Raw genomic sequence first — 7,174 nt, forward strand, 5'->3', positions numbered from 1 at the left:
GATGTGTAAAAACTCACTGAAAATTTAACCATTGTTTCTCACAAACTGCTTTGAGATGGCTTCTGTCCTTCCTCTGCTTGTGATATTTGCCACCCCCTCCTGAGGGATAGACCAGCCCTAATTAGGTATTTCTTTCCATGTGGCCAGTGTAACTGCCCTTAGGTAAAACAGCAATAGGTCAAAAAAGAGCACAGGAGTTAGGAAACTTCTGTCCTCATTCTATATCTACCATTAAACAGTGATATAAGCCTGGTTAAATCCTTTCAGTTCTTTGGACCTCACTTTCCTCACCTGTAGCATGAAGATGTTGATGATGTGACCTGGACAATGAGTTGAATAGGATTTAGTTGTAAGCTTCTGACAGAATGTTCATGAGCAGGTAGAGCTAGAGGTGAAAAGAATCTTTGAGATCCTCTAGCCCAAAGAGTAAAGATTCCAACCCATGTTCTATGACTATGTTCCAACACTTTCCCCACTATTCCGTTTTTCTTGCGAGTAGGGATTTTTTTGTACATAAGCATTTGTTTTCTCTATCCCCAGCATTTTTGTTGCTCAGTCATTTTTCAGTTGTGTCTGACTCTTTGTAACCCCATCTTTTCTTGGCAAAGATATTGGAGTAGTTTGCCATTTCCTTCTCTAGCTCATTTTTTTACATATGAGGAAACTGAGTCAAAGAAGATTAAGTGATTAGCCCAGGGTCACATAACTTGTAAGTGTCTGAGGTCAAATATGAACTCAGGAACATCTCTTTCTCACTTCAGGCTCAGCACTTTACCCATTGGTCCAATTAGGTGTCAGTGCTTAATTTAATTGATGAAATATTTTTAATTGGTCAGTTGATCTCAAGCTGGTTGCTGATTCAATGCACCCCTGTCTTATGCTACAGATTCTTTAAGGTTTATAAGGATCCACAAGGAAGAGGAACAGTCTCATTAGTCATCCTAGACCCATCAGCACTGCCCATCTACTCCTCAGGGCCTTTGACAGAATAATGAATGTTACTCCAACTTTCACTTAAGAAACATTCAAATCAGTATCTTACTAAGGCCACTACTGAAGATAACTGGCATTAGCAGGTCAATTACATACTCCATGGGACACACATTTTGTCAGGTGCCACTATTAAGGTTATGCCATGCAGTTTTTCTGCCCATATTAATTCTCAGCTTTTACCCACACAGACAATATCCCTCTTTCCCTTTCCTTGTCAGTGTGATCACCTATTCTGACTTGATGTGATTTCCTAGAAACGTGTTGAATAGAAAATAAATTGCATTAACAGATTTCAGAATCACAGATGTGCTTAAACACACATGCACAAAACCTAAAACCTCACATCAAAGAGCAAGAAAAATAATCCTCTGCACCATTTCTAGGTAAAATAATAACACCCAATCCTAGTGATTTATGTTACCCTTTTATATGGCTTCTCAGTGTTTATCCTCTATTTCCATTCATTTCATTTTAGAGACTGTTATTAGATGGGAAAACACTTGTTGAACTTTGAGAGGCCAAGAAAGCAATGATAACCTTGCAGAAGGTCCCCACTAGTCCTGTTTTCTCACATGGTTCTGTGCCATTAGTGATGAACCTCTATTTTGTTTGGGACCAAATATTCTGCCTCCAAGGGCAGGCAGAGACTTAAGGTGGAAAGTAATGTTGAACACATTAAAAAGTCTACTATTGACTTACTGATTTTTTTCAATTGACATTACATCAGAGTGGATAAGATCTAATCTATTGCTCATTAAATTGCCTCTAACCCCTAAAGGCCTTTTTGTTTGTTAGGCTTCCTCTAGTTTTTGTCATCCTGTTACATCTTTTTCTTCTTTCCTTGCTTCCTTCCTGTGGCACATTATTTTTCTGACCCAGCCTTGGAAATCTGAAGGATTCATCAGGGAAATGAAAATTGCTGATTTCTCTTGTCAATCTTCTTTCTGGAAGAAGAGTCAAAGGTACCAAGAGCTTAAGTAATTCCAAGGTTTTCTGGAGAGTCACCTCAAGATGGCTTCAAATAGGCATTAGTCAATGGGATTTGTGTTTGCTACTTATAATGGGATGAGAGGGAAGAAGAGAAGTAGGGTTAGATAATGAACATAATTAACTTTCAAGTCATGAAGAGAAAGGATGAAACTCAAATCATGCCTTTTGTACATACTGGCAATGTGATCCTGGACAAGTATCTTAACCTTTTAGTGTCCCAAACCTTCCTTTAAGGCTCAAAATTATAGGGCAATTTCTGAACTGAATTGATAAATAGAATTCTTTACTGGAAATTCCCATAGTTGAAGAAATCATCAAAAAAAAGTGGTGTGTGTGTGTGTGTGTGTGTGTGTGTGTGTGTGTGTGTGTGTGTGTGTAGCAACCACCAAATCACCCAAAAAAAATAATAGCTCCAAATTGAATGGACTTCATGATTTTACTTTTAGGATTGTCCTTTTACTTTTAAATTTGGTCTTCTTTTGAATAGTTCTTTTAAGTGAAATGTCAACTGTTCAGAATTCAGAATTTATTCATAAAGCATTTTTAAAATGTTAATTGTGTGCAGAGGACTGGATTAGATCAGTGGTATGGCAAATGCAAAAAGGCACGAAGTCTAATAGTTGTCTTTGTTTATGAATATACACACATATATATATGTAGTAGTCTCTCGGTAACCGAGAATGACCATTGTCTTTGTGCTGCACAAAGACACTTGTACGTGAAGGAGATTTAAGTGGAAAAGTTGATGCACAGAGACAGTCCCACTCTCTCAGTGTTGGAAGCCTGGGTCCAGTGGCACGAAAAATCATTACACCTGGAGACTTCCTCAGCTGCATTGGATGGCCACACATGCTTATATATACAAGTGAAGATTGGATTTAAATATTTACTGATTTTAACAATGAAGATATTTAATCTAACAAAATCAGGGGGGATTGTGAATGTTAAATTACTCCATCCTACTTAGACCATACTTTAGGGGAAGATAAAGTTGTAATCTCCTGATTGAACAATGAAGGTACTTAACTCTTACCTTATAGTGAAGCTGTAACTTTAAGTTAAATCTATTTTAAGATCTTAATAAAAAAAGGTGTCAAGTAACTATAATGGTTAAATTAATCAGAAAAAAGATTAAGTAACTCACAAAAGGTGAACTTAAAGAAGTGTTAAGTAACTCTAAATATATAATCTAATCAAAGAAGATGAGAACTCTAAAAGAATGGGCATTTAGAGTAGGGGAAAGAAAGGCAAAAGGTCTATATATTGGCTCATTTCCTCTCTTCGGTACCTTTTGCGGCGGAGAGTTGGCTGATAGTAGTGTGCTGGGCCTTTTGGCATCTTAGTGTGGCTACAAGCTATTGTCCAGTTCAGTGGTGAGTTTCTGGCTCAGTTTCCCTCCTTTACTTTTCCAACTTTATCGTCTTAAAAGCCTCTAATCTTCTTCAGAGACCTAGAGGCGGGAATTTTAAACTCCCCCAGGCACAGGCCAGGCAGTAGAAATTCTATATCCTCTTCCCTCCTCCTTAAATTCTTTCCCTCTATATTAATTAAATTACCATAAATTTCCAGACTGACTTGAGTATTTTATTTGGGATTTACCTGGTGGCCAACTAAATCTAGATTTTAAGTCACAACCCTAAAATTATCTTCACATACATGTATATATATATATATATATATACAGACACATCTATCATTTTTTCTATGTTTACACATATACACATATATATTAGAGTGGCTGGAGATAGGAGGAACTTAATTCAAATATGACCTCAACCACTTTATTAGCCGTGTGACAACAGGCAATCATTTTGTCTCAATTTCCTCATCTATAAAATGGGGTAATAGTATGTCTCCCAGGGTGGCTATGAGGATAAAATGACATATTATTTATAAAGCACTTCATAACTCTTAAAGCGTTATAAATAATGCTAGTTATTATTATTATTATATATTTCAACACTAGAACATAAGTAACCATATTTATCATGTATATTCATATATACATATGTGAATACATTCTCATATGTATGTATTTGCAATGAAATTTTGAGAATTTTTAACTTGTCTTCAGTCAGATGTTTTAGTTTTGTCCTTGTTGTTTTTTTATTGTTAGTCATTTTTAGGTTGTATCAACTTTTTTGTCCCCATTTAAGGTTTGCTTGGCAAAAGACACTGAAGTGGTTTGCCATTTTCTTCTCCAGCTTATTTTATAGATGAGGAAACTGAGGCTGAATAAATGGATAAATGACTTGTCTAGGGTCATATATCTAGTAATTGTCTTAGGACAGGTTTGAGGTCAGATAGAGATGTCTTCCTGATTCAAGTCTGGTCCTCTATCCAGTGTGCCATCTAGTTGCCCTAGAGGTGTAACATTTATCTCCATTAATCATTCTCAACTACTCCCTCATCTTTTCTCCACAGGATCCTAGTCATTGACTTAAAGAATGGAATGGCAGGAAACACATCTGAGACTCTTCCATCTTTCTCCAGTTTTAAAGTCTCACCAAAAGTTGCTGAAAAACAAGCACAAGTTAAAGGAGGAAGATGGTACATTTCTTCCTTGCCTTATTTTTTGTGTGGTGTTTTTGTTTTACAGGTGTTCTTTTTTCTTTTACACCACAGTTATTTCTGGTTAAGAACAATAAAATTACCACATAACATCCTGTTCCCATAGACCCTCACATGTCTACTGAGAAAGGAGTGTGCTTCATCATCTGAGTCATTACAAGTGAGGGCCATTGCAATTAATTTCAATTTGACTGCCTTTTAATATTGCTTTCACTTATATGAAATAGTTATTGTGACTGTTGTTTGGGTTCTATTTCAGTAACTAAACATTTCTTTTGCTCAAGTTGCCTGATTTACCTCAATGCTCACCCACATTTCTTCTAAGAGTTATATCTGTATATGAGTCAGACCCTAGCTTCAGGGTAGAGATTTGCCACATTCTCTTTGGACAGTAAAAGTTCAAATGTCAAAATGTAAGTGATTCAACCCACATTTCTATATTTCTCTGTTGGGGTTATTTTGTTTGGAAGGAGATTGGAAATTTATCTTTTCACTGTGGAAGGGATAGCCCCAAGTTGTCTGCATTTATTCTGAGATTTAAACTGCAAAGATGATGGACTGGGGGTTAGATAATGGACTTCATTCAAATGGATCAATAAGTGGTATTTATTTAGTGGGAAGAGAGGATAGTTTAGGTAAAATGCCTCCGTTATTCACAGACAATGTCTTAATGACCCTTGGGGGAAGGAAATTGTCCAAGGGGTCTCTTCATAATAATCTTGAGAAGATATTTACAGATGAAAACAATATGGGGAGCATAATGTAGTTAAGGCAACATTAGACTGAGTTTCAGGAGATCTGGATTCTTATCTCTTGTCTACCCTTAACTAGGTGTGTGTTAACTAGGTATGTGTCCTTAAGGACATCATTGAATTTTTCTATGCTTCAGTTCCTGCATCTCTCAAATGAGAGATTTGATGAATGCAGAGAGCTAGGCCACAACTTGGTGTCATAGAGAGGACTGGATTTGGGATCTTGCAGATATGGATTTGAAGCCTACCTATGCAGTCTTGGACAAATCTCTCAACCTTTCTGAGCCTGTTTCCTTATCTATAAAAAGAAGGGTTTGGATTTGATTACCTTTGAAGTCTCTTCTAGATTTAATATTCTATGATTCCCACTCAAGGTCATTTAAAGTATCATTGAAATTTTAAAAGACTAGTAACTATATTGTAGTAACTGAACAATAATAGACTTCATTTTTTTTCAAGGAAAGGTGTTGGAGTTAATGGATGCAAGGACAGCAATGAAGAAAGGAGATGGAATAATAAACTCATTTCTATAGCACATCGAGGTGTATAAAATCTTTTCCTCTCATGAGTGTTGTAAAAGGAAAACAGAGTCAGGAAGACTTGGATTCAGGTCCTGCTTCTGACAGATGCAGGTTTTGTGATCTGAGAAAGTCACTTTTCTTTTTAAGGTTGCAAATCACTTTCTTTTTTTCCTATTTTTATTCTAAATTTAACATATATCAACTAGAGTAAGCACTTATTGGCAATAGAACAGGGAAAAAGAAGGATTGCTTATGGAATCATTAATCTACATTATGTACATTTGTTTTCTTTTAAAATATGTAATAAATTCAGCATGCTACTTTCAAAGCTGTCCCACTTGTCTTTTTATTACTTCTAGATTTTTTTCCTATTCTCTTTTATGCAACTGAAAAATCTGTTTCCATTTTCAATGATCTTTCTTTTTCTCTCTTCCTTCTTTCCTCCCTTCCTTTTCTCATGTCTCATTCTACATCTTGAATCCATTATCTATTTTTCAGATGGTGGATACTATGTTCCATCATTGGTCCTCTGGAATTGTGGTTGGTCATTACATCAATCAGTTTACTCTTTCCAAGTTGTCTTTACAATCTTTATTGTTGCTGTATAAATTAGTCTCCTGATTCCACTTACTTCATTCTTTCATAGTTCTCATGTTTTCCCAGATTCTTCTGACACCATTTTGGCAAGTCCTTTAACTCCCAAGTTACCTAACACAACTATACGACTCTAAGCTGAAGAATAATTGTTGATCAGCTATGATAAAGGAAGTCTCCTCAGTGGGAGATCCCCTATCTATGAAATTACAGGCCTGGTAAAAGACAAAAATAAAACCCAGAAATAGATTATCCAGATTTTACTGATGAAGAAATTGAGGTTTGGAAAGGTTGAATAAATTGTGGTAGGCCCCATAATTATTAGGTATCTAATACAGGATTCAGTCCCCATTGTTGTTCAGTTGTGTCTGACTCTTAGTGACCCAACTGGAAGTTTTCTTGGCACAGACACTAGAGAGTTGTTGCTACTTCTTTCTATATCTCATTTTATAGATGTGAAAATTGAGGCACATAGAGTTAAATGACATACAGCTCTAAATGTCTAAGACCAGATTTGAATTCAGAAAGAGTTTTCCCACACCTTATACTTTGTCTACCATGCCATTTAGCTGCCCAGCAGTCTTACCTGTACCATTCTGCCTTTACAGTGTCTTAGAAGAACTAATTTTCATTTAATTTTTATTAGAAACAGTGACACTTCTGTATTCATTAGAAAGGGAAAGAAAATGGAGAGAAGGAAACAAGCATTTATTAAACTCCTACTTTGTGCCAGGTACTAAGTGCTAAGAGCTT

Source organism: Monodelphis domestica, chromosome 3 (assembly GCF_027887165.1).
Source record: "Monodelphis domestica isolate mMonDom1 chromosome 3, mMonDom1.pri, whole genome shotgun sequence".
Lineage (NCBI taxonomy): Eukaryota > Metazoa > Chordata > Mammalia > Didelphimorphia > Didelphidae > Monodelphis > Monodelphis domestica.